Source organism: Phasianus colchicus, chromosome 13, assembly GCF_987193195.1.
Source record: "Phasianus colchicus chromosome 13, bPhaCol1.hap1.1, whole genome shotgun sequence".
In the NCBI taxonomy this organism is placed as follows: Eukaryota; Metazoa; Chordata; class Aves; order Galliformes; family Phasianidae; genus Phasianus; species Phasianus colchicus.
In genome coordinates this window covers 13,516,687-13,544,613 of record NC_143448.1, presented here as the reverse complement: position 1 = coordinate 13,544,613, position 27,927 = coordinate 13,516,687, and the positions used below count along the sequence as shown (strand labels likewise).

The following is a 27,927-nucleotide window of genomic DNA, read 5'->3' as shown; positions in this document are numbered from 1 at the left end:
TGGGACTGGCACTATCCAGCCAGCAAATAGGCAGTACATTGTGTACTTCTTAGGGCTGGCACTTACTGTTTGGTGCCAGTATGCTCCCATGTTACATTCCTGGCCCCACACAATTACATGTGTATTTAAGATTGCCCTTATACTCCTACCTGTTAAGGTAACACACAGTACATACCATGGTAAGCTCTTAACAGGACATGTTTACACAGGGCAGCAGCCTATTTGTTAAGATGAATTCAAGACATTTAAGTTATTCCATCCATGTCTGGCATTAAGAGCATCCACATGTGTAAAATTTGTATCAGTGGACATAAATCAGCATCACTCCATTAAATTCAAAACCACATCATTTCAGCTCAGCAGCTGACACTACAGGCTTACAAAAGAAACACTTAAAATACACTTTTTAATGATGAAATACGAGAATATGTCTACTGATGGTTACCTGTTCTCTACAAGAAGCCTCTCTGAGCCTTAAGGTTTACTTTCCATAATCAGCAGTGCCTCCCCAGTGGGTTTTTAATATGTTTTATCAGCTTAAAGTTCCTGAACATTACACTTGCATGTGGAAAGGCCAGAGAATTGCCAGCTCTGGATCAGCTGCAGTGAAAGCACAGCTTTGTAGTCCCAAAGCCCTGACTGTACCTGAGAGTGCATACATGGCATCTGATTGAAGTTGCAGGTCTTGTAACTCTCCTCTTGCCACTGTGTCATTATTTCACTCCGTCAAAAGAGAAAAATAAAACATGTGAAGCACTCTGCAGTGACCTGCTTAGTCCCACAGAGGTCACAGTAGAGACTGATTTATGATGACTGACAACTGCCTATGATTATGAAAATTGGTAGCCAGGATAGCATATATTACTGATGCCTGCTGAATAGGGCACAGACAAATCATTTTCCCTTTTAGTATTCCTAAAGGCTTACCGTTCTTAGCTTTATTCAAAGAAACTTAAGACCTGAGGAAAACAATGCTGCATATATAAACAGGGTAAACATTATGCTGTTATTTAAAAATGTCAGCCTGATACTTGATGTAAGGTTCTGACTTAATATGTAAGGCAAAACAAATGAGTTTCAAAATCTCTGTTTAGTGGTTTAGAAAATGGGATCTGAGATTGCTTTAAAGAAGGTCATAAAGACCTCTCAACCTCTCCTTTTATTTATGTTTTCTCAAATATATTGACTGGCTGGATGGTGCACCACAGACAAATATCTACATGCTTCACATAATGAAACAGTGTCATTACTTTATCTGGACAAACTCCCAGTGTAATTGCAACCAAAGTAAAACAGCTCTGAGACTGCAAAGAAGTGTCAAAATAGGAAATAGAATAGCATAGACCTGAGATGTTTTCCATTTGCAGACTTTCATATAGGTGTCTTTTTTCATACTTTTAGCCCTATATTGGAAAGCATAATTTGATGATAGACGTGAAACTGTGTATTAGTTTTTATTTTGACAAATTCATTAGACATCACATAGCTTGAAAAATGAACCAGGAGGCACTAAGTCAGCCTGAGAAGATTGTACTTCATAAACTGAATTGCTCACATGGGCAACATTTTGGTGGAAGTTATAGATTTTCTAGCATATCCCTGATAGATAGCACTAATATAACTTCAATAAAAACTCCGGATATGTCAATATAAAATTTTTTCAAGCATCGAAAGATGTAAGATACTTCAGCTAATAAATTGGAAGATTCCCTATTCCTCAAGGTACACTAACTTACACATCAGATTATAAAGAGTATTGAAACCACGTAGAATACAGCAGGCAGCTGTAGATTTGCTGCTTTTAGAAGCTGCACTAAATTAAATTATCAATATATGAAAGTAATAATTGGAAATTAAGATCTAGATGAGCCTTTTTGTAAAAATGTTAGCATTCTTCAATTTTTAACTTAGATGATAGACAATTTTTCATAGCTGACATGAATGATAGACTGTATTTGGTGCAAATAATTCAAATACTTGATGTTCCTTCTCTTTCTTCCCAACACGTGATCTTTCATTTACTTCCCTAAGATTTATTTTTTAAAACATTGTTACCACTTCCAGATTGATTTAGTACTAGAAAAGCAAATGGTTATCTTCTTCTAAAAAAAGCCTCACAGAACCTGATGTAAGACTTCATTGGTTACAACTGTATGGGACAGGATGGTGTGTATATACATATTTACATTTGTGGTTGTGTTTGCACACAAGCATAAATACACAGTGTTAGATTTTCTTTAAGTTATACAATTATTTCTGCATCTTACAGTGACCTACTACTCACAAAATGTAACTGAAAGTAGCTGCATGATTATTTGTGCACATTCAACTACCAGTGACTGTAAATAAAAGAAGATATGGAAATGCACTAACATTTGAATAATGACAGCTTTTAAAATAGAAAGAAGATGACTTGGAAGAAAGTTACAGTTTCAAGCAGAATGCTGGCAGGAATTTGAGACACTGTTTGGACCTGCCTTAGAAAAATCTTCAACTTTTAGTACAAAAATGTATTATAGACAAGATGAAATCTAGAGCATCTACCATACTTTGCCTACTATTTGATACTTTCCCAAGGTTTGAGAGAGATTTTCTGGACAACGGTAACAAACAGATGATACAGACTTTGCAGTTATATAATACTTTCCAAACATTACTGCACTAGAAACTAAAAAACCACATTCAAATGTGTCAAAGGTAATTACTGTAATGCTCTATTAACACTACAGAGGCAAGCATTCAAAAGTCAAGCATCTGAACACTGTATGAGCAGTATGATGAACCTGTATAATTGTATGACTTTGGGTTAAAAAAAGTGCTCTTCTAAAGGCCCTAAACTCCACAAAGTACCTCACTGAGAAAGCTCTTTTCTTTGCTGGCTCCCATATCCTTGACTTGAGATTGCTATATTTTAATTACAAGTATGTAGATAAGTTAGGGTTTTTTTTGTTTGTTTTTTTGTTTTTTTTTCCCCCAACTATATTTCTACCTGGTATTTGCCTCTATCTCAACAAAGTAACTGAAAATGTGAATTAAAAGCAGAAACAAATATATTAAAGCTCTTCAACTGACGAAAACAGCAGATTTTCACTGATCTGCAGGCAACTATTCTGTGTTCAGTGAAGACAGATGCCTATCATTTTCATTTTTATATGAAAAGTTTCTTGGAAAACTCATTATTCCTATTCAGAAGCCTTAATATAAAATTAAATTGGTCAAAAGGATTGGAGATATATGAACGGCTAATATGCATATACAGTTCTGTCATTCCTGTATGGAACTTCTGGCATAAAACAAAACTGAGAAGGATCACTATTAGCAGAGGCCAGCTTTAGCTAAGCACTTCAAAATGCACAGAACTAGGCAGAGAATAGATGCAGCTTTGTAGTGGTCTGACTGCTAGGGAAATAATTTTATGTCTTCAGCAGCATTTCTTCAGAAGAATGCATTGTTACTCCCTATAGACTCTGTAGCACAAAGGGATGAAATTCCTTAACTTTTGTTTCTGAGACTCTGGTTTGGTTGCTGGTCAAGTACAACAGAAGAGGAAGAGGGAATTAAATCTACATTGTTGAATAAATAAAAAGTACTGATAAGTACCGGAGTAAGTTTTTCCCTTTTGTAAGAAAACGCAATTGTTTCCATAATATATTAATTAAATGTAGAAATATAAAGAGTGTGTTTTCTTTTATGTATTCCCATTTGACAAATGAATAACTGATTAATCTAATATCTGTACTACATATTCCTCCAGAATAATTATTTCCTTTTGGATGAACTCAGAAAACAAGTCAGTGGATGTTACTATACCTGATTCCAAACAGAGATTTGTGGTGAGAGCATAATTTCTGAAGCATAATGCTTCAGATCAAGAGAAGAATTTAAACTCATTTTTACTGAAAATCCAGTAGAAATTTTCTTTGTGAGAAAGTCAGATTAGAGGAAATACTATTCTTGTACAGAAATACTGTATAGAAATCATTTTGAAGCTAAAAACTCTTTTATGGCCAAAGCATTTGTCAAAATCTGGGGAATGCAGTCAGAAATGTTTAGAAGGAATTTCTGGTTAGCAAAGTTGCTAACGACACACATCAGCTTGCCATATTTTGTTCACCTGACCAGGAATGAAAGACAGATCTCTCCTTTCTTATGTCAGTCTTGCTTTGTTTCTGATAGCAACACCATTAACTAATGGCCCAACCAAGGCACAATATACAGGAATAATAAATCAGATAATAGAAGAGGTTAATAAAATTTGAAATGCTTGGGCCAGGCAGAAAAAAAAAGCTCTTTGAGTTCATGAATCTCCTTCTTTTGCTTTTATCTTCTGGCAGAGCATTCCCAACCTGTTAAAAGGAAAGAAATTATGGTAGAGGAACAGACTGCATGGATGACCTGAACCTTGTTCACAACAGACGAGAAAAAATGACATTTTTCTCCTTTCTGAAAGACTTTTAGAGCTTGTGAGAAGGAAACTTCAAAGAAGGTGGGGAGATTGAAGGCTGAACTGGTACATATGGGAGGTACAGACTGGTAGGTATGTGAGACCTTAAAAGTGCCAACAATAGAACTCACTGTATTAGCACAACTGAAAAGCCAAGAATGTAAAACTGAGATATATGCGTACTATTAAATACATATATGTGTATATGTATATACATAAATATATATATAAATCATATCACTCGTGTTGACAGAAAAATAGGCACTTGTATGTGAGCGTGCATGCACTGGCAAAGCTGTATCTGACAAAACAGGCACACGTTTTCTGGGATACCATATAGGAGGCAAAAACTTAATCTGTTACATCATGAAGGAAGTTGCCACCAATTTAAAATTTAATCTCAAACTGATTCAAAAATAGTCCAATTAAGACTTTTAGGGGGGTATTCAGAAATTGCATTTATTGGGCTGTCTTGCTAAAGCATGAGTGAAAATACTTCCCAGCTTTAAAATCTATACAAATTATTTTGGACATCACAACCATTAAAAATTTGTGCAGACATAGAAAAGGAATAATGTTGCTGAATGTTTAATGCTATTCATTTTCCAGCAATTCCTACGAGTAAACAGGAATGATGTGCTCCTTGCTGATTATGGGCTGCAAGTATGACCAGCCGGTTTCTTCATTCTAATTTCTCATTTCTGTGTGTTCCTCTCACAAACCTTCACATCTGCCTTAGTCTTGCTGCCCACTAGCATATGGCACAATTGCGTCTAAACATTCTAGTTCAAAACAAGAATAAAGTGTTTTTTTTCCTTTGATACATTTTGTTCATTGGAACTGGAAGCTCTTCCTTTTCTATTGTACTACACCTGTAATGAACATATCAATTGTCTTAAGGTTTTTTTCCTTCTTGATTTAGTTATGTTGTGATATCTCTTATCTCCTATTCTAATCACATTAAAATTACCTAAGAACAGTATATCAAAAAAGGGCAATTTCAGTTTTCTTCTATACTGAAAGTATTTCTAGGCCTGTGTGAACCTGTCTTGTCAATATCGTCCATGGACTGATTTACCATACTAACTTGAGAAAGATTCCAAGTATCTTTATTTACACAGTTATGTAAATAAAATTTCATTTTCAAATTCAATGCAAAATAGATACATCTGAAACTTAATCCTATTTCTACCTACTTAGAGCTACAGGGAAACAAGACTGAATGTATAAACGGGGTTTTACCATTATGTTTTAATGTCTGCTCAGTCACTCATAATAATGATCAACATGTTGATTCTGACTAAATGAAGCTGAAAATCAGATTTTCCCAATATATCACATCAGCATACACATCTGCTGATCAGTGTTAATTAGTCCTGTATTTTCCAATTTGTAATCCGTGGATGTTTTATGGGGATGTAAATAGTAACATATTAGCATTTATAATCTTTCTTTGGAAAGCTTCTGCTGAGCAAGTGACCAATAAATTGCAGTTAATGTAAACATTAATCAAATTGAATGCCAGTATGGAAAGAGTCTCAAGTTTAGAGGGAAAAATCAACTTTCTGTCATGTATCTTATTGCTGAAATGTAATTAAGATCATGATCTTCTCTGAATATTCAATGACAAATAAATATATTTGTTTTAAGATCTGTATGCCATCCTGAAGAGCTAATCACTTGACCATTAGAGTGAATGCATGCCACTCAATCCACAATGGTGAATTAAATTTCCAGTGGTTGGATGAAAGAATAAAAAAAGAGAGAGAAAAAATGCATAAATTAGTATGAAATGTTGTAATATGAGAGGTCAGCATATAAAGCTATGAAGTGATGAGTACTTCACAGAAATGTAATGACCTACATTTGGCCTAAACAAGCCATTGTATGACCATAAATGTACCTTTATTTTGTGAATATGAAATGAAGATTACTTTCTAAGTAGGTTGCTCTCTTGATTGGACACAGCAATGACTACATGCACACTGTGTGTGCTTGTGTATAGCAAGCAAGTATGAAGTTGTGAAATTAGTAAGGAGGAAACAAAATGGTTCACCACTAGGCCTGAATAAATGAAGAGATCATCGTGATTTCTCTAAGGACCTGACAGCCTGAGACAGATAGGAAGGACATCATACTGACGAGGCAGATGAGGTATTTGTGAAAGTACTAACTATTTTGTTTTTTGTTTTTTGTTTTTTCTTGTTTGTTTGTTTTCTCTTTTTTACAGCAGAAACTATAAGCTCGTTAAGAAATGATAATCATTCTGTTCCTCTCACATAACATGGAGAATTGTACAAGATGGAAGAATATCAAAAGCTATCACAAAGCACTACACTCTAATGAGGAAAGCTCATGCTTCAATTTCCTGAGTTTGACCTATGAAAAGGCACTTAGCCTCTAGGAATCAAGGTGTTTTTTTTTCTTTCCTTCTGTGTATAGAGGTCTTCATTTGTTCAATGGGGCTAATATAACCTCTGTACCTTCTGAGAATAGAAACATTAAAGACTGACTCAATGTTATGGTAATGGAAACCATTTTGTAAGCAAGACCAAAAAAATCTCTGAAGACCAGTTATAGCCAGAATGAGATAGGTCTCTTTCAAACATAGCAAAAACTTTCCAAAACAGAGTATATAATAGAATGTGCATTTCCTTTTCCTCTCATTTTAATCTGCAACAATGAAAAATGTTCATTGTATTTCTTTTCTCTATCATTCCTTTTTCTCCTTTGTTTTTCCTTATTCTTTCCCACTCTCATTCCATTCTCTACTTTTACAATTCCCTTCCTAATAAACAAACAGTTCACTCATCTAATTCCTTGACTTCAGTGTGCTACAAATCAGCATAAGGGCTGCAGAATTTGATGAATGCAAGGCAGAATGGAAGCAGAACAGAAAGCAAGATACGAGGAGGCAAACAGCTCTGCAGTACTGAGCAGGGGCTCAGCAGGCTAAATACTACAGTCCTGATAAGCAATCTCCAAAGGTACACATGCACAGTGCTGACAGCAGTCTGAAACACTATTGCTATATTTACACTAGGAGACAGTAGAGGATGAGGTGACAAAAGCAGCTGTTACTTGAGGACTTGACATTCATGTTACACACGTTTCGGAAGATTTATCCTGGATTATCTTTAGGAAGGTCCTGTGGATGAACATTCATTGGATTTCAAAAAGATCTGTTGCTTGAGGTTAAATAGAATGGAATCAAGCTCACGTGCTCTGGAATTACACGTGGTGCGAACCCAAGCAGAACAATTAAAAACATCCAGGAAATGAGCTTTAAAGTGACCTCCTTTTCTCCAAATCTACATACTGATATAAGTGCATCCAATGTCATTTACAATTCTCTTGACTTCACAGGTATTCCATGTAATTTTCCCAAATAATTTTTGGGAAATGGACCTTAATGAAAATTGATTTTTAAAGAAAAGTTATGTTGTCCCTACTTGAGAACACAGTAGTTTGTATTGTAACAGGAGGTTCTTGTTTTGTTCAGACTATCTGGATAGACAAGAAGAATGTGCATGTAGGAAAGATTACAGTCTGCAACACCTATAAAGATTACAAAAGTGTACAAAAATATCTCTTGAAATTTAAAATATTGTTGATGAAAGGAATGCTTTTAAACTTTTTAGAGGAACCATGCATGACATTTTACCCTTTAAAGATGGGAAGGTAACAAGAACTTTTTTTCCCCAAAATGTGGAGCACGCTCAGGTGAAGCTGAAACTGAATTTCCAGTTAGATCTCTGCTGCAGCTTGCAAAGCTAACTAAGTCGAAGTGACAGTCCAGCCAGGAACTGAGAAATATGTCACAACAAATTCTTCTTAAATATAAAATAATTTCACATGCTCTGCAGACCATTACCATTTTGTAATTTTAAAGAGAGATGAAGACAATCCTTACACAAGGATATTTCAGGTGTTCTTTACCCATATACCCATTTTTGGTGATTACAACTTTTCTATTTTATCGCTATGTTTACTGAAAATGTACTTTATGTAAAATATTGTAAGGAAATCATCCTTTACATTGTATGATTTGTATTTGTCATTATTTTTTACTATTGACTAACCTCTGTAATTCATTCCATGAAAGATTTGAACAAAAAAAAAAAGAAAAAAGAAAAAAAGAAAGAAAAAGAAAAAGAAAAAAGAGATTAGAACCTACTTTTTGGATCATTAAGTAGTGCATAATCTTCAAATGGGACATTAAAAACTGTAATCAGTGACATCACCATGACAACCGATTAAGAAGTGTCTAGAGAAGCCTCTGAAAATGCATTTTTTTAATATAATACATTTAAATGAGTTCATCAGAACAAAGCACTCTAAGTAGATTTATTATGAACTGAACATCTAGAAATAATTTGGATATACAATGAATACTGAAATTTTTTCACTATGACTTCAATAGATAGGGGGTGGTGTCAAAATTCTTACTTGACTTTGATAAACTTTGCAGGGAGGGAATATCAAAGAAAAAGTTCAGTTTTCTTGCACTATCAGACTGGATTTCATTAACTGGTTTTGGTGCATGCTTCTTCCTATATTATTTAGTCTCCTAACTTGTAGCTACAGTTTACACCAGGTGAGGGCCTCTAAGAATTAGGCACTGCTTAAATTCCCCTTACGCTTTAGCCTGATGGTATTACAAGAATCTGTGCCCACTATCCTGCTCACTCTAATGAGTGAAACCTGGAAGCAGCAGAAACATCATTCTGTCACGTCTCAACAGTAAAATATAAATAAAACATCACACCATGCTTACCTGCAGTAAATTGTATTATTATTACATAACTGTATAGATGATATGTTTAGTAGTTGAGAAAAAAGTACTTATGGGATTCAAGGCCAATCAAAATAATATTTTTATCTGTATCACAGAAGCTTTAAGAAAAAAAAATATATATATACACACACTTTTTTTTTTTTTTTTTTTTTTTTTTTTTAAACAGATAATCTGTTTGAAAGGATTAGCTATACTTAACAAGAGTAAACTACTCAGCATGCATGAGCCCTGGCTCATCCTCAAAACAGCTAAAAGAATACAGGAATCTCTTCCTCAGGTCTTCCAGCTTCCAAGTTGTCTCTTTAAGTTACAGCTTGTTCTTGTCTTTTATGGTTATGTCTCCTTCTTCTGCCATCTGTATTTTTTATGCCCTTTTCTAGAACAGAACTTGCACTAGTGACGTTTGTTGCAAGCAGACTGCATGTTTAGAACAAAGCCTTTCCACAAAGCTGCATCGTGTAAGTGCTATTGTTGCAGAATGGGGAGGAGGTTTAAGCTTCCACATAACAGTAGCTCTCACTTAGAATGATACAGTGTTTTTCTACAGCAAAAAGTTCACAACAGGGAGAATATGTCAGTCACTGTAATCTGCCACTGTTCTATGTGTCTGGGTCCAGGATATTTTATATCAGCTGCAATTCTGCTTCTTAAAAGCATGCTGGTCCATCCTAAAACACTATGAAACTAGGAATGTTTTAGTCAAGGACTGTGTCTCAGACTGAAATGACAGTCTGTCTTTGGCAAGCTCACCCTCCAAAAACTTTAAAGCAGCTGCAGAAAAATGTTCTTAATGCCTTCAGAAATCTGTCTGGTTTGAATTGGTATCAAAACTAGAGGCATTTCCAAATCACCAATCCTTTTTGAAAACCCAGGCTATTATACTTACAAAACACTGACTCTCCATTAAACTCCTTGTTATTCTTTTACTAATGAGACACTTTACCAGCCTGTCATCACCCGCTGTGATTAATTCTCTACTTGTAAAATTTTAGCTCTCTCTCTGCTGCTGCTGTTAATGTGCTTTGTACCAAATAAAAATGAAGTTGATGTTTACAAATCCTGTCTGGGGGTTGCTGTAAAAAAGCCCTTCTTTGCCTTACATTAATGAGGCCAAGTACACCAATTTTTGTTCAAAATTATTCTAGATAATTAAACACTGTAACAGACTACCATGGAAGGTGTAAAACTCACTACTGCTTAAATGGCTGTAAAATATAATATCTTTCAAAATATATGCCTACCTGTCCATGGTCCACATACAGATGAATTCAGATTCGAAGATCACATGCATTCTTCTCATCTAATGTTTGTGAATCTAGGAATAAGAAAAACCTTTTTGAAAAAAAACAAACAGGATTTACCAATATAGTTATCTTCAATAAAAACTGATAAAAAACTGCACAGCATAGAATCTTGTACTGTTGAGTGCACTCACGACAGTGCAAAATTTATCTCAGGCGGATTAGGAAACAAGCACCATAGCAATAGAAACCTGTAATTCTGTGCTGTATAGTTCTCAGGAAAATGGCTTCCACTAGGATGTTATCTAAAATTACAAGTGAAAAAGTACTTGCTGACTGGTGTAATGATGAGCACAGAAACATTACGTATGCTCCTTGACTCTGCCTCAACCCTCTCCAGTTCTGCATGTTCGAAAGCCGGTCCAACGCACAATCCAAGACTGTGCAATACTTTTCACAATGCACATGAAGGAGACATCTGTACACTTACATCTACTACAAGCAGATCTTTGTTGAAGACTGATTTGAATTGAAAATAGATCTTTACAATATTCTAAAACCTTGATAGACAATACGGGAGTGAAAGATGGGGCTGAATCAAACTTTCACTGCTACAAAGTAATGCTATTGCAATACAAAAGTGGATGCCTGCTCATCCTTCTGCATTAGAAGAACTTCAGAAGTTATTCTATCTCACAGTTTTTAAGGAACGAAGACAATATCTAATTCATCTAATAAGCACAATGGCAATGTTCAGATTGCTGGCCTCTTGGGAGCTAATGCATTTACAAAGCTTTTATGCTGGAGACAGTTAGCTTTCTCCCTTCTTCATACTAAATAAATTTCACTAAATTAATTAGGATGAAGCCATCTGCTTTCTTTAAACGTTTTAATCTTAAAATCTTCTAATGCCTTACAAATTTCAGATGTCAAAATTTCATAAAGTAGATTATGCGTCTTGCAAGAATGCTCATTTCTAGTAGTAATCAATTGTCCATTTACTTTTATACACATATCTACAAAATACAACAACAACAACAAACAAACAAACAAAAAAATCACAGAACTTTGTATTCTAATGCTGTGATTATTCACATTTATTTCTACTGTTTTCCCAGAGCCTGTGGAGGATTCCCATTGCCATCTTAGGAAAATGCTTCACTGTCCATATTTTCAAAAAACAGTAAAAAGGAACAAATAGATGAAACTATTCTTACTAGTAAACTAAATGCAACAGAGAAAAACCTCTACCAAACAACAAACAAGCGTGTGTAAATTACCAGCAATTCACCAAAAGAGAGAGTGGAAACTAGGTTATAATGAAGACAAAGTAAGAAGTCACAGTAAGAGAAAAAATAGACAACGGAATCTCAAGACCTGCATTTTTCTCCCCTTGAGTACAAACTTAAAGCCAAACTTAAAGAATCTCAAATCATCTCCTTCCACTTGAAATCTGACAGTCCTCAACTCCAGAGAACTGAAAAGCAGTGTTTTAAAAGCTACGTTGTTAGAACATTCATTCATCAAAAGCTCGAGAACTAATTGAAAGATATGCACATTTTTTTTCTAACAGCAATCTCTTAAAATCATTATTTCATCCACAAGAGTTTTTAGGACAACTTTTAAATATAATCTAAAATGCCAGATGAATTTTATATGTTACAGTGAAATATATACCTTTAAAAATGAAGGATATACATCATAATTGCTTCTTTGCCCTGCTGTGTCAGTTTGAGTACAAGATGTGACAGTTCTGGTACTAATGGACACCTGTCCATGGGAAACTAAACTGAACAGAGTAGTTCACAGAAACCCATGCATTTTCCTTATTTCTTTCCTGGTAGATCTATGCTGAAAATCTAGGGTATAGACAAGCACAAGCTCTGTCTGCCAGCTCTCAGCTGTATGAATTCAAATGATTTCCACTCAAAATGTCATGTAGGTTTGTTAGTGCTTAGTCAAGCTAAAAACAGTCTACCTTGTGGCATGATACAGATAAACCTTTCAAAGTGCAAAGTCCTGAGTCCCACTGTGCTGCTACCTTGCCAGCTCATTTTAAAAGTATCAGTTTAAGGATGCATCGTTTGGAGACATATCTGGAATGCATTTATTATTATATTTTCCTGTTACAACTATAGCCCAGATCTGAAATGAGTACAGGGAAGCATCATTATGTATCATCACCGAATCCTGTACTGCGAGTCTGGAACAGCACACACCATCAATCACAGTGCTACTTAAGTTATCTGCAATTGTCCTGAGTACATCAGCAGACAGCAGTTATTGGACTGACCGTATTCCATGCGAAGTCAGTTTAAAAGCACCCATTAACTTTCAATGAGAAAATCGAGATATTAAAATATCAGTTGTTCAATTCTGTTTCCTTATTTTCCTGTCACTGCATTTTCATTAAACTTATTTATTTTTCTGTACTAGAAACTTGCCACTTGATACTAATGAATAATCACTATGATTACTATGCCAGTGGCTTTCTAGGGTGCATTTTAAAAAGGAAGCTGGATGATTCTGTGTTACTTTGACACTTAAAGACAAAAATAATATTTACTACAAGGTCACATTTTAAATAATTTGGAATACTCAACAAACTGTTACAAATCTATAATAAAGAAGCGAGAACTCTAGAAAAGCTTTGAACTCTGAGATTTTGCTCCTTTTAATGCATTTAGAGCCATGTATTTTATGGCAAAAAAAAAAAAAAAAAGAGAGAGATAGGAGCACGGCAATCAAATTCATGAAGCAGCATTATCTGCATTCACTGTGAAATGCTGAAAGTTGAGCTTTGTATTTTAATTCCTTCTGGGACACCACATCTTTTCAGTTCTCTGCAGGCCAGCTCTGTGCTCCAACTGGGGCTGGAGGCCCCAAATGGGTGCAGCAAGCCCATGTACTGTCTGCAGGATTAACTCAGAGCTGCTCTCCTTCCTCATTACACTCATCCAGACAGTGATTAAGTAAACAGCATTAATGTTTTAAAAAGGTAAATAGTAAGTACCAGCATCACTATAAACTAAGATGACAATTTTGGACACATGGATAATGAGTATAGGCATTGCTTTCTCAAGAAAAATTACTGCAAGGCACACTACTGTATAACGTATGAGAGAGACATGTATAAATAATATTAAAATACATTACTAGAAGATGCTATCCGTTTTTTCATAGCACTTATACATCGTAGCATGCATTAGCTCTTACTGTCCTACTCAACACTGCCTTAAATAACTAAAGGGGAGGATGTCTATTAATCATTTACTGATTACTAATAAATTATTTATAAGTGGACATAAATTAAATGTGCCATTTTTACAATAAAAATATATTATTTAGGGCACAGACCTAATGAAATTAATGTAGATTCAATACATTTGTTTAACAAAACTTTATATGGTTTAAGGTTAAGAATGTGGGAGAACTTGCAAGATTGGAAATGATAAATACTAATGCAGTGCTAGTGCCCTAGAAAAAAAAAATGTACAACACACTGTGCTATGCTATCCATGTACAAAGCAACTGCAACTTTCTCCATAGTCTCTGTTGCATTTGAGAACAGATATCACACAAAAGTCAGTAAGACTTTTAACACTAATCTCATGGGAACACAACCAGGTCCTTGACGCAGGGATCCTCAGCTGGCACAAATCAGGCCATCTCAGTTTGGACTGTATAGAACCAAGGGTGGTTATTCCAGCTGTGCCTCACAGGACAAGGTGCGAGCACTGCTCATATCCAGGAAAAGACTAGTTCTCCAGACCAACAAACACAGAAGCAAAGCTCTCTAATTGCTTAACCAATGTAATCAGTTTCTATTGGGGAAGGAACTGCATAAATTTTGTCATTCATTAGCACAGTATCAGTGTTGCTTGCCTCCAAACAGCCCACAACTTGGCAGAGAACAGCTTTAAATCAGAACTTCTGCTGGACTTGGCTTGAACACGCAATGATGCCTTAACGAAAGGCTCCCAGTAACAGTGACTAACTGCACTGTTTGAAAATTGTACGTTCTAGCAGCCAAGTTTGGCTTCGACCCTTCCTGAATTAATTCAATGCTGGTAAAACTCAGTTTACCATAAGAGGTATGCATTTTAATACAACTGAAGCTGATGGTGTGGCCAGCAGCAGTTTATGATCAGCACTGTCTCAAATTGCACATCTGTGCATTCCCACACCTGTCCTTACAGCTTGTTCTGACAGCTGCACGTACCCCCCAGAATGAGTGAACGAGTCCTGTTAATTCAAAAGTTTGTAATTCAAAGAACTATTAAAAGCCAAGTTTTATTTCCTTCCCATCATTTACCCATCTCCAAACTACAAATCTCATTCATATCAATGGAGAAAGATTTCAAATTTTTTCAGCCACAGCTTGTTGGGCCATGTGACACAACTGAAAATATATTCAGTGTGGCAATGTTTTCACTCTTGCTAAAGACACAAGCAAGAATAAAATATGCTAGAAATGATATAAATGTCAGGAATGTCAACAGAATTCGGAGATTTCTGAGATATCCAGAATAGTTTTGGAGCATCTTTAATGAGACCAAATGTTGGACTTATCTGAGGAACAAGAGGATCACCAGTGATTTACCTGCATGTTTTAAGAGGAAAGATGGATTCCCCTAACAACAGAATCAAAGCAGAAACCTGGCTAAGAGTTGCCCCAGAGTCTCTGTGTACTTCTGGTAAGCAAGAAATAATCAGAGCATTTCATTTGGGGTATTGAGGCACTCTGCCCCTTCCAAGCTTTCTTGCCCTGAGGGCAACAGTGTCAGAGACCGACCCGCACCGTGGCTATGTAGGTGGGACAGGCTCACATCTGACACCTGCCCTAACAACTGCAGCAGTCAGCATGCAGCAGCTGGAAACCTTGCCTTCTGTCTACGAAACAGATTGTCCATACCTAATTGGATGCTGATATAAAATAAGTTTGAGTTCTGGAAACTTGTAATTTTCAAAAATAACTTCACTACAGCAATTTGGAGAAAGACGGTGCAACTACCATCAAAATGATGGCAATGGGCAGTATTTTTATCAACAGCAGAAACAGATGCAATCCTCTTTGTATCCCCTGCAAGATACTACGGATATCCTGAAGCACGTGTGCAACTACCTTCTAAAGTAAATGAAGCTCTGAAGCATTTCTTCTTCAGCCAGAGTTCTCATGTGAGTTTGGAGTGTTGATGGAGCATTTTCGCACTCTATTCACAAAGCCGTGCCAGTGAAAACTGTGCATATATATAATTAACTCTCACTTCATGTATGGAAGTCACAGGATACCAAAAAAAAAAAAAAAAAGTCAAACATCTAGATAAGCTATCAACTTTTTTTTTTCTTTAAGCTCAAAATGATTATTAGACAAAAGCACCCTTTGCTGAGCAGCATCTGTTCCACATACTAGTTTGGTTAAATATTGCCTGGTAACTAATAAGCATGTATGTTTTCCACAGGTTTTTCTTGACAGCAAACAATCTACATCACATTCCAGTGGTCTGTAAGGCTTATCACAACTAATTATCTTGCTCTCCCTGTTATTTTAATCTATTAGTGGATAGCTTAATTATGTCGCAGCAATACTTTTTACAATTTTTTACATCATATCTCACCAAGCATTACTAACCTCAGTTTCTAATAAGGGAAACTGAGGTAAGAAGAAAGACAGCTTTGCTGACTGCTCCCCAAGCTCATTTCACACTTTTTCATGATTTCAAAACCCTGTGTTGATGGGGAAAGCAATGTCAGAACTCAGAATAAGGACAGGTACCTGCCCCTTGTTTAGCAGCACAAATCAAATGTGCAGCAGTAGCAGATGGTATGCAGTTTTCTATACTCACGTAAATCCTTCTGTAGTCTTATTCACGTGCCCCACAGATCCTATCTCCTACTGATAGAAAGCTACTGAAAACAATAAAGACCTCATACATGAAAAAGAACCTGTTAAAAAACATGAACAAGTTTCTCAAGTAAGTGAAGGGACTGTGTGGCTCAGGGGAATGGTTATTGAATTTTAGAAAGCTTTAAATCTGAGAGGCTTTTTTGAATCCATCCCAGATTCACTGCGAATGAAAGCCATTACCATCGTATATGTGCTGAAGTATGTGAGATGAATTTGGTGTCTCAATCCAGTGTCTTTTGAGCAGTCATTCGGATCACAAAGTCACTATGACATCTTTCAGTAACTGGCATCCTTATTGATGGAATCAACAGGATTTAATGGCCATGGAGACTGAACTACCTCCACTGACACTTCAGGCATATTGATGAGGCAGAGAGGATGTTTGTGCTGTCATTGACTATACTACTGCTGCCTGAAGATAAACAGTGGGATTTCAGTTTTCAAGGCTGTCAATCTGGCATTTTCTACAAGATAGAAATTCACTGAAAACAAAGACAGAAATTCAGTGAAAACAAAGGGAAGGAATGTTCTATCTCCAAACAGTACTAATAATGACGAATGGCTTATAAGACCATTGTTAATAAGTTCATTTAAAATAAAAGACACATGAAAAATTTTGTGTCCTGGTTCTCAGTCCTTTTTAAAAGCACCATATGTACGTGGAGAGAGGGAAAAGACAGCACAAGTGTATCCCATAGCACTGTGTTCAAAAGATACTATACTGAAATGATACAAACTCAGCATACAGTAGTTGGAATTCCAAATGTAACATATTTCTTCTGTATGTCAAGCAGCTCAGGCAAAACAAGAAACTAACCAGAATGCATGATGGCTAAAATTACTTCCGTATAGTGATAGCTTCAGTAATAGCATACACATTAATTTTTTTTTTTTTTTTCTTGACAACAAGATTTCTAACTTGACAAGTTTATCCAAAAGCCTGGTGAGATTTATGTGACATTTCATAGTAATTCATAGAATCTTGAATGGCCTGGGTTGAAAGGGACCAAAATGGTCATCTAGTTTCAACCCCTCCCTACTGTGTGCAGGGTCACCAACCACCAGACCAGGCTGCCCAGAGCCACATCCAGCCTGGCCTTGAATGCCTCCAAGGATGGGGCATCCACAGCCTCCTTGGGCAACCTGTTCCAGTGCATCACCACCCTCTGTGAAAAACTTCCTCCTAATATCCAGGGCAGGACCTGTCTCAGTTTAAAACCATTCCCCCTCGTCCTATCACTATCTACTCTCATAAACAGCTGCTCCCCCTCCTGTTTATATGTTCCCTTCAAGTACTGGAAGGCCACAATGAGGTCTCCCCAGAGCCTTCTCTTCTCCAAGCTAAGCAAGCCCAGTTCCCTCAACCTTTCCTCATAGGAGAGGTGCTCCAGCCCTCTGATCATTTTAGTGGCCCTCCTCTGGACTTGCTTCAAGAGCTCCATGTCCTTCCTGTACTGGGAGCCCCCGGCCAGGACGCAGTGCTCCATTTGTGTTTATAGGAAAAAATTCAAATGGCTGCCAAGATTTTCTGGAAAGAATAAAAAAAGTATAAGAACAGCTGATGGGTGAATCTCAGAGTATGGAGTCTTCTACTCTTCCACTGAGAAAGTATGTGAAAGTGAGAGGCTTACTTTGAAGGGGTGAGAACATAGGCTGACTACTTTGATAACTGAAAAGGAAGACTATTCTTTAACTGCTTTTTGGAAGGAAAATATTTAAGATTTTTCTTGAATCAAAAAAAGAGCAGATTAATCACTGATCTTTAGTTTCTCACAAAGAAAGAACTTGCAAGAAAACTCCTTTTGCCTCAGGAACCAAGTTGAAACAAATGCTAGGGATTTCACAGACAGTTAATTAGATGAAAGAGGAAAGAGCCACCCAACCACTCTGTTAGGACAAATGTTGCAAACAACAATGCCCAAGTCTTCCAAGGGAATCTTTTCTTCTGAATACTGGCCTGGTCAGAAGATAATGTACCAGAAATCTTAAAGACAGACATATTTCAAGATGACAATCCTATTTCTCAAGTCCAGGAATTTTATTTAATTTTTGTGAGTTTACAATTGTGTGCATAACTGAATGAATTGCTGAAACTTTTGGTATGTCCCCAGCTTTTCAAATGAAGCCTTTCTTCATTCAGTCACTTCATCTCTGGGCTTGCAACACCGCAGATCATTATATGTCACCTGTACCTGACAACTCCATAGCCTAAAGTAAGAAGACATATGGTTTATATCACAACTAATATGTATCTTAGCAGTCAATCAATGTGTTACATATCTGTAAAGATATACAGGACAGTTTGTCAGTTGGATGACCTTTCAGTCACCTACTCATTGAGGCACTGAATTTATCAGCCTGGAGGCTACACACTGGAGACTACTACAATTCTTTCGTTGCAAAAAGAGAAGAAGTCGCTTTTCATAAGCCAAATGATAAAACACTATTGTAACTGAACACATGAACACATTTGCTTGCCAAGCTCATATTTCATAATGCTCAGGCTTTAAGTTGTTTTTGCTTGTTTGTTTTCCTGGAGTTTATTTTTCATTGTTTCTTTGTTATAATTATTATTACTTATTTTTAATCTCTACCGTTCATTTCAGGCACTGCTGTAGCTTATCAGATCATATCTGTAGGAAATACTAATTATGAAATAGAATTCTCAAATTTACATTTGAATCACAGATTCTATAAACACAGCTAGCAAAATCTGCTTCCCTCATGCATTTTGTTTAGCTCTCTGAAAAACAGCAAAATGAGAAGTTTTGCCCTTATTAAGTGAAATTATTAGCCTGTGTGATTTACAGGAGTAAATTTCACAGAGTTTTCATGGTGCTATAAAGGATAAAAAGACATTAGTAGAAATCAATAGAAACTATAGCACCCAAGTATGCACTTTTTAAAAGGTCATTTTAGGGTAGGGAGTAAAATCTGGATTTCATCACTTAGTTATCCTTGATAAATGTCTTCCTTCTGGAGCAGGTAAGATGCATGGTGCTGTTATCCAAGGAAAACAAACAGGAACAAGCTCACCGTTATCAATAACCATAAGACACAGCACAGGCTGAAAGTTTAGATTTTGATTCAACTCCACTCCTCAAAGTCAAAATGTTGACAGTAACTATGGCCTAATCTTGGATCCGCACTAGTGAGGAAACTCTCACCTTTACTGATAGTTATTTTATAAGGAATTGTGTTTACCTATAGAATATGTGTATGCTAAGTTTATAAACATACATATTTGTTTATATAGACACTCCTCACTGCTCCATTGCTGTTCAGTGGCTATTGTTAAAAGACAGCCTTTACAAAAATCCATACTTCTAGACAGTGTATCCTACCAAGTTATCTCTTCCTCAATTACCTTAATCTCTCAAACATTCCTTAAATTCAGTATGCAGTTTGAAACCAATCTGACCAGTTGATAATATACAATTAAAATATTAACAAAGAGGCTTACCAGCAATCCTGTCTTTTTTTTTTCCAAAGACAAATTAGTAATATATGAAGCAAGAACACAAATCTTGTATTTCAGTTGTCTGTCTTCAGAAACTGCTCAGTAATTGCATGTCAGTAAATTAGAGTTTATAGTGTAAACATTAATAAGGTCTATATCATGTTTGTGCACAAAGTGCAGTAACAGAGCATAGTATCTATCTTTCCAGATTGCTTGTATTAAAAAGATGATAGCAATATGTTTCTCTGCTTGGTTGTTCTCTAGAGATAAAGTTAAAAAATTATTTTTTTAACACTGCAGAAAGTAGAAAATATTTCTATTTAATGATAACTATCTATACATTCTTTTCTGAATAAAGCAAAAAAAACTAAACCAGTATACATACAAGTACAATACCCATGAAGATTAAGAATAGCTGTATACTTAAAGAGATTTCAAGGAGCACTACTGTCTAGATCATGATGAGTTGCTGAGAATCAGTGAAGAGATTCAGGTGCACGCGTATCAAGAAAAGAGCCACTGTTTCTGACTTCCTGAAACTTTCCCAAGTATTTTAGCATATTACTAAAATTTTGATGGCATTGCTGAGCTTTTAATTAGTACATAATTAGTGATCATATTAATTACTAGAAGGCTGTTTATGTGGACATGTGTAGCAAGGTCCAAAGTCTTTGACCTGTACTGCAAGATGATGAAATGTAGCCCAGAGCAACACTATATCAACTAAGTAAGCCCAAACATACACTATGTGTCTGAACAGCAGGGCACGATCATCGTGCACAGTACTACATAAAACAGATACAGGTACCTGGTTTCTTTCTTACAGCTGCCTTACATACACTATATTGGGAAAAAAGGAAAGGAACTAGAATCTTTTGCACAGAATTTTGTGAAAATCATGACTTTTAACTACCACAACATGCAACTGAGCCCAACATTCACATGCAGATCACCATACTTACATAGAAAACTCTTGAGAAGTATAATAGTGAAAATAAAGATTGGGTCACAAGAAGAAAAAAAGTCAATCTTATCTGTTCAATGACATTTAGCAGGGAATAAAACACAAGATATCCTTTAATTTACTGAACCCTATTTACTAAAAATCTAGTTATTACTTCAACTCAGTATGAATAAACACACAAGTTTGTAGCTAATCAAGAAAAATACATATAACATACAAGAAGCATACTGTACTTTGGTAATCTCTGCTATGTTTCATTTTTAAAGGTCATAGGATTAAGTGCTTTTATCTCACTTTTACTGGCTCTTTAGTTTTGTATTTTGCCTTACTGGATTATACTTGTATTATGTTTCTAGTAAGGTACTACGTGTCAGATGTAATGCTACTACATGTGTGGTGCCATGAAATTAAAGTCATTCACCAATTAGAAGAAACCTCATTTTAGAACATACTCTATGTTAAAACTACATCTAAATATACAGAACATATATCTTCAGTATTTATGTGCCGTAACATGATCTTTGGTCTGCCTTAAGTTTTAGATTCATAACTTATGGAACATTAAAGGATAAAAGGTAGGGGATAAGAATCTGCAGTTTTGAAAGGAGAAATAATTGCATAATGACACTACTGTGTATGAGATTAGGGACTGTAGTTTATTCCGTAGTTTATTCTTTTTGACAGCACCTTTCTTTTTTTTGTCCCAACTCAAAAAAAAAAAAAAAAAAAAAAAAAGGAGAAGCACTGAAGGTACTAGCATGTTTCACTCAGTAAGGCCATACATTACACAGATATGTAATGAGATACATAGTAGAATTGTTTGGCTTGCATTGTCAAACTGCCAGATTGCATGCCTCCCACCAAAGCACCGCTCCTCATTGCTCTGAAATCAGCTGTCAGGCTGGCAGAAAGGCTGAATTAACACAAAAGAGCAGTCCTAAATGCACGTGAACTAACATACATTACCTGGGATCTAATGCTGGACTGAATAAGTACCTGGGGACTTGCTTTGGAATGCTTATGTCATGCAAAGACAAGCTTAGCACATTTTGTAAGATTAGGTCAGTTGCCCTGAGCTTGGTATTTAATACATATCTAAGTAAATGCGTTCATTTCTGTTTGCTTGCTTCTCTGCAATAAAACACTGAAAATGGGAATCTTGAAGGGGAAAAAAAGCAAACCTTTAGTTTATGCAAATTGGGAAATGATCTGAATTAAACAGACGTGTTTTTTCTTTATAGTTGCTAACATTCTACATGTCTGAAAACTTTATGCTTCAAGGGGTTTATCATAAATAGACTTTTATGAAGGTCCCTCAAGGCAGATGAGTGCACTTCTAGAAAATTAGACACAGCTTTGTTTGAAAGCATCCTAAATTTCTTTAATTTCAATGAGAGAAAAATTGTCAAGTAACACGTAGCGTCAATTTTGCACCAATCATCTGTAATGAAGTTTGTCAGTAATATCCATTCTTAATTCAAAGTATGCTCATTTTATTTTCCTTTTTTTTTTTTTTTTTTTTTAAATAGAACTTCCACTGATATTTTCTGCTAAACAGACTGTAAAATAAATACAAAACAGATGACTCTCTTTATCCACGCACAATCATGTAGCCTTGGAAAATGATTTCGATAACTGTCCCAGTAGACAGCTGTCTCCAACACAAAGGCAAATTGCAATATTTAAGGCTACGGGTTAGAAGACTTCTTCATCTACAAGTCAATCTTCTCTATCCTGGCCATTACCTTTCTCTAGTTCAGTTTAAGTGCTACATTTAAAGCCTTTGTTTATTTGATTACCTCTGCAAAGAAATAAATCGAATTATACTTTCTAAACTTTCATATTTATGTAGATACTTGAAAGCAGCTCCCAGGGAAATGTCTGCTCTCACACCAGTACAAACTGCAGTTGCTGTACTGACATAACTGAAGATACTCCAGAAATTTGTCAGTGTAGCATAGGTCAGATGGTGGTCCCTGTGCTCTGTAAGCTGTTGACCTATTCAGAGAAAGGTCAGTTTGTTGTAGAAGACAGTTTATAAGTGGAAAAGAACGTAACACATCCTGATGCTAAGCACTTCTGATCTGACCAGGGTATGGAATCATTTGCACACACATTAACAGAAACACAGACATGTTGAAGTACATCAGAGTTGATCTGGTGTGAGATTCTGCAACCTCAGACACGCGTCATTAATATAATTTAATTTAGCCTCCTCTTTGTGACAGTTTGGCAGAAACTTTATCAGCACGCAAAGCAGAAATTTCCACTCCCTAATGTATATGTTCTTAGACACCACAGTGGTTTACAGAGTTTCAGTGAATTTTGCAGGCATGGGATCCTAATGTACAGATCTTAATTCTGTAAGAACAACAAAAAGAAAACACGAGGAAGCAAGAAAGAAATGAACTCTGATTAATAATAATAAAAACAACAAGGAAAATTATAATGCTCGTTAACTTTTTTTGCACCAAATCCTATCCTTGAAGTATTTTCCAAGGTCCTAAGCTCTGTTCTTTTCATCATCCTTCATCAATTTCATATGCAAAATTAGTCAATGAGTTTCTTTCTGCCTTAGATAAGCCATTGTGAATTTGGATATTTATTTCACATTTTTATGAAGCTAAACTGAACAAACTGCCAGCATAACTCACACTATATTGATTCAGTGCCAGTGCTAGTTAATGGAGAAGCCGATTCTCACTGAATGTATGACCTACTGATATCCCAAGGCAGTTTTTGTTTCAAATACCTCTAAACGCGCTGAATTATTTAGAGTGCAAAAACGTTACAAATGCTTGCCAAATCCGCAGTATCTATGCCCATATATACAGGTATACATTTATTTTGTTGCTTTTGTAAACATATGTATGAATTGAAATTTGGTTGAATGCACCACAGCTACATAGCTTTAATGAAGTTATAAACTGAAGATAAAATGCACTACGTAAGAACATAATAATATTGAGATAATTTAGACATTAGCAATGTACAGTCTATAAGAAAGACACAGATGTATAAGCACATTTTATGCTTGCATTGTAGATATTCTGTAATCAAGTGGACTTTACATTAGAACTCAGAAACTTGTCATAGAGCATCACTATTTAATATACAGCGCCCATATGTGCTTCAGCCTCTGTTTCAGAAGAAATTATCTGAAGACTCACCGGGCCAAATTATATAAACTGTAATTTGATTAATTGTAATGGAGTTACACCAGTGACGAATTCAGTCAGTGCAAGTCTATTGCCCTAAGGTAGCAATTTACTGATCCTTTTTATGTCATTAACCACTATTTTCAAAGGAGTACACTATAGTATAGAGCATTGTTGGCAGATAAGCACTCTAGATTCTTTTTTTCTGTGAAGTATAAAGCCCAAGTCTTCCTCAGATATTCAAATAAAGATTTAAAAGCTCTGACCAGGACAATTTTCATAAATATTTTCCAGATGCCTCTTGGGTATTGACACGTACATGTTTCAACATTAAGAAATGATAAGAGACCTAATAACAGATAGACTGTGAGAGAGGATTTACTTAAATTCTTTATCCAATCAGGTGTGAAACAGTATAATATCTTAAAGGGACACATTCGGTAGCATGAAAGACAAGTGCAGTGAGGCTTGAGCTTACTAAATTCATTGCATTCTTCAACCTTAGAGCTGCAAATAGATTATTTTTTAACCTATCAAGAGAATAGCAGGTATTCTGCAAGCAACTGGCATTGTGAAGCAATTTAAATCTTCTGTTTGTTAGCTGGTTTAGTGGTTGCTAAACTGCATGGTTTACTTTTTTTTTAAAAAAAAAAAAAACAGGCTTTTTTGGTTTTTATCATTTCACTCAATAACTTCTAGGTTAATAGCTTGCATTTCCAAACCCAACACAGACAATGCATCCACCACTCAAAACAAATTTGAAAGTACAGCTTTAGGAAAACTAGAAGCTTCTGTTCTGAAGCCGAGTTTCCCAGGTAGATTAAAAAGCATCTGTGGTAAAATAGAGACATAGTTGTTACTTTGTGAACTTCAGACCTGCCAAACTACTCTGAAATTATTCACTTATTCTCTGGGAAATTACTGCAGTTACCCATCCAAGTCCTGCTGAGGCTGATAGGCAATATGATGTCTTATGTCTCTCTCCTGTGTTTTCCCGATTGTATGGAGCAGGCAGAGCTAGAAGTGTTTTTTCTTTATTTTCAGTCATAGGTTTCTATTAATTACCTTCATGAAATGAATTTAACTTGTTTTGAAAATTATATGAACTTTTTACTATCTCTTCCTGGTAACATTTTACTATCGAAGTTACCAAAATTTGCTGACATCTTAAACTTTGCCTGCATTGTTAATTGATGCATATCACTTACCTTTCTTTGAAACCTGCAGTTAGTACATGGACAGATGGATGCACTGAAGTATAACATTAATCAAAAAGAAATCCAAAAATATGCAGAAGCATACAGGCATCTTAGGCCAGCCACATACTTGAGTGCGCATTTCCTACCCAGGCAGAAAGTTAGGATTCCCCTCGGTTTTGCATAGAAAACTACATGCGTTTTCACGCAGACAGAACATTTTACTTGGTATTTATTAACAAAGAAGCATTCATTATCTAGTCCACTAATATGGTCTGTTCTGTTGGCGCAGCTTCTGATGTCTAAAAGGCTGTTGCTTCCATATGCTCACTTGTAACTGCCATGACAAAATCTCTGCTATGAAGAGACTGAAAGGGAGCACAATAGCAAATTTCACACCTGAGGAGAAGCAAAGCTGCGATTCTAACAATCTAACAAAGCTGGCTCAGAAAGTTACTTTTTGAGAAAGGCAACCAATCTCTGGCTCTGGTAAATCAGGTGGGAATTATAAAAATGCAAACATATATGATGGGGCATGTTCTGTGGCATACTATTCTATATGTTTCTCCTAACATACTAGGAAGTTCTTAGTACTGTTTGGAGTGAAATTCTCTCCATAGTTTCCTTCTCCATTAAAGCAGGAAGAAAATATAAAGCAGGTACTGAATATGTTTTCGTGTGCTTTAGTTTAATTACACATTCATATACATACACATTTTTCTACAATTACAGTTAATATCAATGTGATCTACCTTAAACAATAAATATGGCATAAAAATAAAATCATCAATATAGTCTTTGTGAGTATAGCATATTTAAAATGCTACTGCTTGCTATGTGGCTCTGTGACCTAACTTATCACTGACTACACCCATCTCTTCAGAGCTCTTCAGGTGGACAGCAGGTCCAGTCAATAACTTTGTGGTAGCTATAGTAGTAGTTGTTATTAAGCAAAGTTTTCACCTCACACGCTAGGTAGCTATTTTAATTATGATCCCTCTGAAATTGTAAGGCATATGAAATTCAAGTGAACTCTATTTAATGGTAATATTTTATTGTAAAGGAAGAGAAGGACTGATGGGTAGCGGTCAGGGACTGAATCACAAACAGAATGGTACCAGACGTAATCAGGAACCAAGAAGTGTTAGAAATCACTTTTATCCCACAGTGAAGGGTCCCCACTATATTTTGGTAACCTGAACATTTAATACAGAAAGCTAAATCCTTTCCTATTACTGTTCACCAGGTAGAGAGATTAAAGATAATGGACCTGGCAGTGCCACACTGAAACAAAATCAATGTAGGTTTCTTCACACATTGTTCTTTCAGGACTGTCTTCAAGGTATTCTCAGTCAGAAGTGTTCTGAAAGTTGTGTGTGTAAGCATGCTATTTGTTTCAGTTATTATTATGCATGACCAGGAATTTTTAAATGCAGATTTCTCTGAAAGCATGAACTGAGAAAGATTTTAGCATTCACTTCTTTCAGTCTAGCTTCAAGCTTTCCTTGCACTTGATTTGTATCTTGCGTCTTAGTGGATAACGTGATCTTTGTATATGAGCAACGAGTTCTATGCAGCTTCTTTTTTTACTCAGAACTCCATGTTCAAAAATCAAAGTTACGTATGAACATTTGCCAGAGCAATCCAATCATTGTACAAATAATAACTAAAAATGATATTTTCAAGAGTATAAGACAAATTAATATAAAGCACATTATAAAGCACTTTGAAGCACAACAAAAGGAACCATGGTTAAAATTTTAACAAGTAGAATCATTAACTAAACAAAATCTGACAGCACAGCCTTGCACTTCCAGTCACACATGCTCAGAACAAAGGCTTGGTATGTGAAGCAACTTTAATAGGTCCCGCTGCATATGACTAATATTTCCTCAAACAGTCATTTTTTAGTTCATATTTTATTCTAGATCTTGAAATGCTATATTCTATTAATCTGTGTCACTTGTAAAGATTGCTATAAGAGCAGACTACCACTGAAAGAAGTGCATCTCATCATCATCATACATGTGATGAAAAATATTACAAATATACCAATATTACAGAAGTAATGGTTATTGAAATTCAAACCAGCTATTCTATAATCTGTTTTTCTCTAAACTACATTCCAAGGAAAATGGCAATGGCATGAATTTGTCCAAAGAAGTTCTGGTTTACACTCAAAGCCACAGTAGACAAGAAAAAGGGGACATGTTCACTCCCATCAGTGACAGTACAGCTCAGCTGATCTCACTGAAGAACTAACGTGAGGAAATAGAGCATTTGTGTCTTTTTTGCTTTTAGGCACCTCTCCCCAATGGTACGAAACACAGTTATATCACGTTGAAAACATTTTTCTTGTATTTGGTAGAACCGGGCAAAAGCAAAAACAATACATTTTGAATGAAGTGATTTTTTGGATAATGCTGACTGTGGAAACCTATAAACAGTCTCAAAATGCCACTGCAGAATTGAACATAACTGCATCTTAATGAAAGTACAGTAAGCACTTGGGACAGAAAGGGGTTTGAAAAAAGATGTTGATAAGGTTTATCTGAGCACAGAAGGCTATTCCTAATTTTATACATATACAGCAAAATTCTTGTAATGGTGCTTACCACACATTTAAAATGCATTTCCTTTTTTCTATAATTGCAACACGTAACTCTAAACGAGTCTAGTATACTTTAATGTAAAGTCATCTAGAAGATAAAACTGCCAACACTGAAACATTTACCTGACAGACTGTCCAAATTCAGTT

At 35.8% G+C, this 27,927-nt stretch overlaps 1 long non-coding RNA gene across 6 annotated transcripts in view; it reads right to left on the bottom strand.

The window, feature by feature from the left end:
- The window catches only part of LOC116243591 (uncharacterized), a 233,907-nt gene that overhangs the window by 44,346 nt on the left and 161,634 nt on the right, over window positions 1–27,927 (bottom strand). For all 6 annotated transcript variants that reach the window (XR_016470594.1, XR_016470598.1, XR_016470593.1 and 3 more), the window contains one exon: window positions 10,484–10,557. This is a non-coding gene — a long non-coding RNA (uncharacterized LOC116243591). The remainder of the gene's footprint in view (window positions 1–10,483; window positions 10,558–27,927) is intronic.